The sequence below is a fragment of the Lactuca sativa genome, chromosome 5, assembly GCF_002870075.4.
Source record: "Lactuca sativa cultivar Salinas chromosome 5, Lsat_Salinas_v11, whole genome shotgun sequence".
Lineage (NCBI taxonomy): Eukaryota > Viridiplantae > Streptophyta > Magnoliopsida > Asterales > Asteraceae > Lactuca > Lactuca sativa.
In genome coordinates this window covers 92826087-92835552 of record NC_056627.2, presented here as the reverse complement: position 1 = coordinate 92835552, position 9466 = coordinate 92826087, and the positions used below count along the sequence as shown (strand labels likewise).

General features: G+C 33.6%; 1 long non-coding RNA gene across 1 annotated transcript; it reads right to left on the bottom strand.

Moving 5' to 3' along the window:
- Positions 1-2365: 2365 nt before the first annotated feature.
- LOC111894530 (uncharacterized) lies at positions 2366-3755 on the bottom strand. Its single transcript, XR_002851264.3, has 2 exons — positions 3073-3755; positions 2366-2840 (listed from the first exon to the last, which is right to left on the bottom strand). It is a non-coding gene; the product is annotated as an uncharacterized LOC111894530 (long non-coding RNA).
- Positions 3756-9466: the final 5711 nt, after the last annotated feature.

Here is a 9466-nt window from a genome sequence, read left to right as displayed (position 1 = left end):
CAATCAACATGAAGAAAATTTCATTGTGTTGTGATTCACAAAGTGCTATACGCATTTGTCACAATCCTATGCAACATTCGAAAACTAAACACATTGCTCTTCGATATCGTTATATCAAAAATCATGTTGAAGATGAAAACATAGAAGTTCATTCTGTAAAGACAACTGATCAGTGTGTTGATATCTTTACAAAACCATTAGATAAAAATCTTTCGTGTGAATTCTGAATGGCCTAGGAATGATGGATGCAAATTCTGTTCCTGTACATACTTCGTTAGAATGACAAGTCACAGTGGAGGAAAAATGTCGATTCAGCGGTTACTGTTCATAATCAACGCTTCGACATGCTTCGCTTTCGATATCATGCACAATGGTTTGCCAAAATCTTCGTTACTTTTGCTATTTTTCAAATTTTCGCTAGTTAGGTACAATGATCTTCGTTTTTGTCTTTATTTTCCAAAAATCAAAAACAACATAAAAATTTTCATTTTTGTTTTTCTCTTTCAAAATTCAAAAATATCAAAAAGATTTTCTTATTTTTGTTATTTTCTTTCAAAAATTCAAAAATCCAAAAATATAGTTTTTGGTTAATATTTTCTTGTGCAGATTTTAGCGAAAATTTTTGTTGGTTCATGCTTGCTGCTCGAGGGAAAGGTAAATTTTCGATACTTTATCCTAGTTAGGATGTCCCTAGAAGCATGCTGCAGCATATCGACCCAAGCCTCCATGACTTTATGTGTTTTTGAAAGCCTTAATGGATTTGTCATCACAAAAATTCCTTCCCAATCAGGCTGTATTCACATTAGTCTTTGAGCTACCTTACTCTTCTCACATGCGTTAAGAGTTTTCTACTTGGTCCATTTATAGCAGAGGTACTTTCGAATCTTAAACCACTTTTTTCAGCCTAAGATTCTTTCACATACACATATAATGACATATGTTCATGAGATCTCTGGTATAAACCAATTAGGATTTAGATATATCAAACATTTGTGTTTATTGTGACATCCCAAAATTTTGGTCAAAGACGGTGAATGGTCAAGTTCACAGTAAGTCTTTTGGTAATTTGACTCATTGTGTTTTAGTGAATCTAATATAAAATAAATGAGTTATTTCAACTATTATAAGATACCAGATGGTATCTTACTTCCAAATATGTAATCTGACAGACAAACCAAACAGCTGCAACCTTAGTTAACGCGACTGAAAAACCAATATTTTGTATTAAGCATTTTTGAGCAATACAAACACTCTAGTCCCATAGTACGTATTTTCCTGATTTCGAACATATAAAGAACGTCCAAAACGGAGTTCGTATGCAAAAGATACGTCCGTTTTAAGAATCCAAAACTAATATAATACTAATTTTCTTAAAACAACTAAAACCATTTCTATCCGATGAAAGACTTGTTCGTCTTAAATGAAAATTCCGAAAGCATTTTTAGACTCAGGCTATAGTCTAATATTTAATTTAATACTTGAAATAATTTTAATAAAAATATTTATAAAAGGGAAAAATCAAACGTTTTCATATTGATTTATTAATCACGTAACCTTGAACTATTGACTTAAATATAATTGTAATTCTAAAATTCGTGGTGCATGTATATAAATCCAATCCGGTTGATAAACAGTATTTCTAAAATTGGTGCATGTATTTATATTTATATTCATATTCATATGTAAGAAAAATAGAGCAATTTGCTATGGTTTTCTTTTATAAAATATACATCATGTATGGCAAAGAAAAATCTAAGTATAAGCGATATAATTGTAATATATATAAGTCTTATAGGGCTTCCTTCCAAAGACTAATATCAATCATGTACAATAAAGTTTAGCTCGCATTTACTTGCAATTGCAATACTCGATTTTCCTTAGATATATCATATACATATATAACCAACCAACCATATATAAATGCATTATATGTAAATATAATTGTTTTCAAAAAATTTGTCAATCCTCTCTAATAAATGAAAATCTTTTTGTCAAATGTCACTTTTACATTGATTTGACCACATGTCATTTTATGGTTAATTTCAATTAAATTTTCTCCAGTATTTTATGGTTTTTTTCATTTTATTAAATCAACATAATATTAAATGGGATACTTGTAATAATTGACTTTCCTTATAATTTCAACATTTCTAAATTAAAGTTTCATTAGTTTCTTTCGTTTATTTATTTAATTTTTTTTTTAATTTACAAGAAAAAAACACTTTAGTTTTAATAATTCAATATTTTTCTAATTTTTCTTATAAATTTAAACTTTTTCAAATATTTAGAATTTTTGTATTTAATTTTTTTAAATGAACCCATATAATCTTACACCTAGTGAGATATTATACAACTAAATCCCAAATAAATCTAATTGTGTAGAATTATATTTCTACAATACAACACACAAAGGAAAGAGTCAATTACACACAAAGGAAACGTGTGTTTCCTTCTCAAAACTGTCAATGGATCACCAATGCGTTATCATCCAGTTTTCCTGCACTTTTTCTTCAACCTTGGAGAACAATCAAACTCAACCAAACTCAAATTAAATAAAACCACACGTAAAGATTTATGTTTCTCCTGTTTGTCCTTCAATGGATTCCTCTTTCAATCCTTCTTCTTTCCCCCACTGCTTTCACATCAACACCCAAACACCTCCATATTTCCTTTCATTCTGCATCGATTCCAGTCAAGAACACAAGACCAATTCTCCTGTATTCCAGCAAAGAGAAGAAAAGAAGGTCTCCCTTCTTTCTTCCTTCTCTTTTCTGCCAAATGAAGCAACCAAACACTCCATGAGATCATTGTACACCCATTTTTGTACAATGATCGATCCACTGTAAAACATCAAACACCCAAATAGTTACTCATTCATCAGTTTCTATAAAAACCAAACCCAAATAACCATGATTTCCGTTCAAACAATCAAACCCAAACAACCCATCTAAATCTATTGATTTAAACCCCATTGATTTACAGTCAACACAAAAAAAAAGGAATTTTCGTATTCTTCTCTACCTCCCATCAGCTTCAATCAAGACAAACAAAAGAAAGAGAAAACAACTTTACATGGGTTGCTGATCCCGTTCATTTCATGTGGAAGAATCACCACCTAAATTCCCCTGATGCCTTCGTTTTTCCTTCCTCGATCAAGCAAAGAACCGAAGATTGCTCCATTGAGGCAGCTGGCCTCGCACCTCGACACTACATCCACTGAGACCGACGAACCAACCCTCACACCCTCCACTTCTTTTTCCGTCAAGCAAACCGACCAAACACCCCGCCGTCACTGACTGCCTTGCCCCATTCGACCCTTCCCTCTTTCGCATCTCAAGGACAGACGAGGACGAAAGCAGCCTCGTTGCTTCCCCATCTCCTTTCTTCGTCTCGTCAAACCCACGGAGACACTCCCTTCGCAATCAATCAAACCTCCGATGCCATTGACCAAGGCTTGGAAGCCGATTGGGGATCGCCTAAGAGTGACTGCTGTTTCCGATTCAAATGTCTCTCCGATTCGTCACTGTCCTTCGTCAACTGTTCGCGATTCATTCCTTCGTCTTCGTTCGTCTGCCATCCTTGCCCGTTCGACCCGCGAATGACGAGGACGGGATGCTAAAAGCCCTAATCTTTTTTTATTTTTTTTTATTTTTATTTTTTTATTTTATATATATATATATGGATCCACTTGCCCGATCGGTCATGGAGCTTCAAATGAAAACGGGTATTCGATTTTGACCCAGTCAAAGGTCAAAGCTAAATCAAACTTGTTTTACCGTTGGCAATTTATATATATATATATATATATATATATATATATATATATATATATATATATATATATATATATATATATATATAAAATAAAGCAACTAACTTGTTTTAATTGTTTAAATTACACCAATGTTACCGGCTAATACATGCTTTAACCGGTAACTCAAAGGGAAAATGACTTAGGAAGGTAACTACCTCTTATCCGTTTGCACATATTGACAACATCTTATTTTTTGTACATAAGAAAGCAACTAACTTGTTTTAACTGTGTAACATTATAGAAATCATGACAAAAAATTTTATTTTTAATTTAATACTAAAACCATAATTGTCAAACCATTAATTTAATACTCCGGCATCGGGCCCCGCCCAACATTAGGCCCTGCCTGGCATTGAGCCCCGCTCAGTATACATATCTATCTTTTTTAGGCCCCGTCTGTCTTCGGGCCCCGCCCGCTAAACACATACATTCATATAACATGCTAACATATAAAGAAACATACTCTACTGTATCTTTGTCCTAAGAAACATACTATGCTAATAATGAGATACAGAGCTTTGTTCGTACTCAGCTAGTTCCAGCCAGGGCTTTAGCAGTGCAAGGTGAGTCTCCTCACTGTGTGAATGGGTCTAAGGCCACAATGCCAGCCCATGTAGTCTATGAGTAGGAAGACCCGGGGGTTAGAGTTAGGCATTGTATGCTAGTATGTTATTCCAGACCAAGGTCCGATGTCGGGCGGGTGCCCGAGGAATGTTTGCATGTTAGATTATACTTGTTGTCTGTGTGATACTTGTATGTGTCTGGTAGGAAGGTGAGTGTGCGCGATGTCCCGTATCTCATCGCTAGCTGAGTACGGACGATGTTCTGTATCTCATTATTAGTAGAGTATGCTTCTTAGGATAGGGATACAGTAGAATATGTTTTTTATGTGTTAGCATGTTATATGATAATATGTGTTTAACGGGCGGGGCCCGGGGATAGGCAGGGCCTAAGAGAGACATATATGTATACCGAGTGGGGCTCGATGCCAGGCGGGGCCCTATGCCGGAGTATTAAATTAATGGTTTGACAATTATGGTTTTATTATTAAATTAAAAACAAAATTTTTGGTCATGATTTCTGGGATGTTACACAGTTAAAACAAGTTAGTTGCTTTCTTATGTACAAAAAATAAGAAGTTGTTAATATGTGAACACAGATAAGAGGTAGTTACCCTCCTAAGTCATTTTCCCTTTAAGTTACCGGTTAAAACAGGTATTAGCCGGTAATATTGGTGTAATTTAAACAGTTAAAACAAGTTAGTTGCTTTATTATGTACAAAAAAAAAAGAAGTTGCCAATATGTGAACACGGATAAGAGGTAGTTACCCTCCTAAGTCATTTTCCCTAAATTAAACAGAATTGGTCCCTTCCCCAGTAAAACCTAATAAATCAAGTCCTAAAACCCTAAAACAGTTTCAAATGCACATGTTTAACCCTTGTCTTGAGAATAATTCTCAATATCAGTCCCTGAAATATGATTTTGGCAAAATCAAAGCCTAGAGTTTATTCATTTTAAAAAAGTACACAACGTTTATACATGTACATATGTTCATTAATTTGAAACATTCATTTTTATAAAAGCAAACACATTACATTTTTACATATATGTTAAACATGCTCGACTTTTATAAACTATATACAATGATATTCATTATGCTTAGTGACTTAATCACAATTAAGTTAGGGCTGAGAGTTATTCATGAACTTAAAAACTTTTTAGTTAATGGCTTTTTAGTGAGACATTATTCATTAGCCGAGTTTAATCACTTAGCATCCTCATACTACTATAACCGTTAATCTTCGGAGCGAGATACATATGTATAGATCTATACGGGGTTGACATCCCCACCTGCGGCTACTAGATACAACCTCGACCGATCAACCGAAGCATGTGATAAGTGTCTACAATCGTTACTACAATGTCCACTGAAGCATTGTAGGGGGGTTTACTTTCAGCCAGGTAGCTCGGTTATAGGACTCACTATAAACATTAACTATAATACCTCTCTTATCCTCACTTAATCATGGTTTCAGTTGCCTTCAAAACTATTTTAAGTATGGATTTACTTATATAAATGATACATTTTGGTTTTCAAAGAATTATTACAAACACAGTTTTTAAGTATGGATTTACTTATACAAAGGATACATTTTGGCTTTGAAGGAATTATCACAAACATAATTTTTTTTACGTATGGATTTACTTATACAATTATACATTTTGGCTTTTTAAAGACTCATTGCAAAAACTGTTTTTAACTATCTTTATACATACAAAGATAATATTTTTTAGACTTATTAAAAGTATTACTGCGTTAGCAGAAAACCTGTGACACTCACCAACCTTGTGTTGAATTCCAAAACTACATGTATTCTCAGAAAAATCACTAAACAGACATTCAAGACATATTGGATTACATGTGACCTAGTTTATTTACTATTGTTGTATATGCCTATCTGTTAAGGCAATTCATGTATTATTATTATTATTATTATTATTATTATTATTATTATTATTATTATTATTATTATTATTATTATTATTATTATTATTTGTAAAAACATTGTATTCAAATATTGTCACACCCCAAAATCGGAAGGGCAGAAACGTTCTAGGGCGGAGGACGTCATGTACAGTATCACAATTCACAACAAAGCATAATAGTAAACAAGCAACAACATAATCGATTTCATTAATAATATAATTTAATACAAGTGTGTTCTGTATAGTTTATAAGACACCAAAAATATAAATCAAAATAAGAGATGAGTCTTGAACGAGCTCCATCTTCTCAAAACCTGACATCAGTACTTGTCTACTGATGACCTGAGAATACAAGTTATTTTGAAAGATTTTATCAGCTTTAAAGCTAGTGAGTTCATAAGCATTTTAGTGTCATTGTTTGTATGAAAATGTTTGTAAGTGTTTGATATGTAAGTTTGTAAAAGTTTGTAGTAGATGCTTGTATCTCCTAGACAATCCTATATTTTCTACTAAAAGTAGCCTTCTACCAAGGCATCAAATGTTCTGTATGTTTGTTTCTTGTAAAAGTGTGTATTTTCCCAAGTGTGACTATCATTATCAAAATATAGTTTTTACATTACCGTTTATGTGAGAAGATCATAATGTGAATGCAATGGGAAAGTAATAAAGTATTGTAGTGTTGTATTATAGTGACTACTGTTGTACTAACTACCTTAAGCTAGTTGTTAATTAAGGTATAATGTGATATGATTGTAACCATACTTGATCGACTAATAAAACACGACGCTCGAAGATGTTGAAATGGTATGACATTTGTCACCCGAGGACCTACAGGTCCCACTGTAGCTAGCAGCAAGGTGTAGGACGGTCAGTCCCGTATAGATCTATACACAAATCCACGCTCTCCCTCTAGGAGACTCTGGTTACAAAACGAACCATGGCAGTGATGCCATGCCCCAAAGTGGTGGCTCACATTTATGTTATAGTATTCTTGTATATGTATTGTATGTACTAGTGTAGTGTATGTTCTCTCTGTCTAGTATGTAGTATGTTCTCTTTGTTTCTCATCATAGTATGCTCTCTTGTATAGTGTATAGTGTGTATTGTTTCTCTTTATAGTATTCTCTATCTGTTTCTCTTTATAGTAAGTATTGATTCTCGCTATAGTGTTCTCTGTCTGTTTCTCTTTATAATGAGTATTGTTTCTCGTTATAGTATTCTCTATCTATTTCTCTTTATAGTGAGTATTGACTCATGTATGAACAGACTCTTTGTATCTTTCATTGTACTTGAAATAGTGAATAGTGCCTTCTTGAACTATACCTATTATACTTTACTAGTAGAGTTGTTTGTATAACTGAGTGTATTAAACTGAGATAAAAGCTTTTATGTCTATACATATATACATATTATATAACTAAGTATCAAACGACACTCAGACAAACAACAGGGTACTCTAAGTCCATAACCAAACATGGAACAGGAAATAAAGTGAGTTATCACTCTTAAGTCCCTCTAACCTTACTTATATAACTGTAGATGCATTAGACATGGTTTTGACAATATATAAGTTTAAAAGAGTTAAAAGAAAAGTTTTGGCATGTATAAACAAGTTTGATAAAGAGTTTAGTATGTAAGAGAGTTTGATAAACATTCTGAAGTAGTTTGTTTGATAAAACAGTTAAAAGTATAGCAATTCCATTTATTTGATAGTTATTAATCACATGTGATTGATATAATAACTACAATGTTTCAACTTGTATTCCCCCTACATAAAATCATTTAAAAGGTAGATTAAGGGGTATGAACTCATATGTAGTGAGTGGTTTGGATGAACGAGTGGTATAGGATGCTAAGTGCCAAGTGAAGACTGGAGCACACACATGGATCCTATTTATCATATAATGATGCATATATGTATACAATTAGTGTTTAAACAACTAATTACATAAGTAAAGACACCCTAGGACATGGAAAACACTTAGATTCAAGTGCTAGAAGTAAAAAGGGTTGCATCTAAGGGGTGTAGGGCCTCACATAGGAGTTCATGGCTCAATTGGTAATACCCCCATGAGTTTACAACCCATGGGTTTACGGCCCAATGAGTTTACGGCCGTAAAATCATGGTAATTTGTACCATTTTGTGTGTTAAGGTCTTACAATCATGGGGAAAGTGATCTAGTCTCATGTCTAAGCCTTAGGAAGAAGTTATGGTCCTTATGCCCCACTAATTAGGGTTTACGGCCAAAGGAGATTGCCTTGGCCGTAAACACCTTTTGTTCTTGAATTCTTGATGTTTTCAAGGTGTTAATCCAATATCCTAACTAGGTAACAAGTGTAGGAGGTAGATACTTACGATTTGAAGGCAAAAGGAGGGTGTTTTCAGCCCAAAACACCTAAGTGTTCTTGATGTTCTTGAGAATATTTGAAGATCTATCCAAAAGAAGAGATTTAATGGATGAAATCATGTACATTCACTAGATATTGAAGGATATCAACTTGAAAATGGAAGGATTACTTACTAGATTGAAGATCAAGATGAAAGTTCTTGATGATAGTTGAGAGAAAATCGAATTCTAGCCTTGAAAAGATGAAGAATGAGGAAGAAATGAAGGAATATCATGTATATAGCATGAGTTTATGGCCACCATGTGTTTACGGTCGTAAACTCACATGATGTGGCCGTAAACTCCACATCATGAAGTTTAAAGCTTGATTGTTAGGTTATAACCTCAATAGACACTTCCTATCACTCATTCCTTTGGTGTACTTAGGCTCAAAATGCTCAAACAAACTCTAATCAGTGCTAAAAGTTAGCATAAACAAGTATGAATTTGATTGAAGTGAATGGTTGTACAAGATAGACATTTCGGGTTGTCACAAATATCAAGATGGAACATGAATGCTATTTTGTTTATTGTTGTACTTGTGCTATATATTCAATTTGTCTGTGATCCATGAACTTAGTCGCACAGCCCGACATGTTCCGCCGCCTCGGTCAGGGGTGTGACAGATTGGTATCAGAGCTAAATTGGCTATAGAGAACTCATATCCTTGAAAGAGGAATACAACTATAGCAACTAGCTTCTAATAAAAGTATTATTAATATTAATTACACTACTTCTTGGCTACTTTCGTTACGGGGAATCTGGTTTGAAAGGCCAC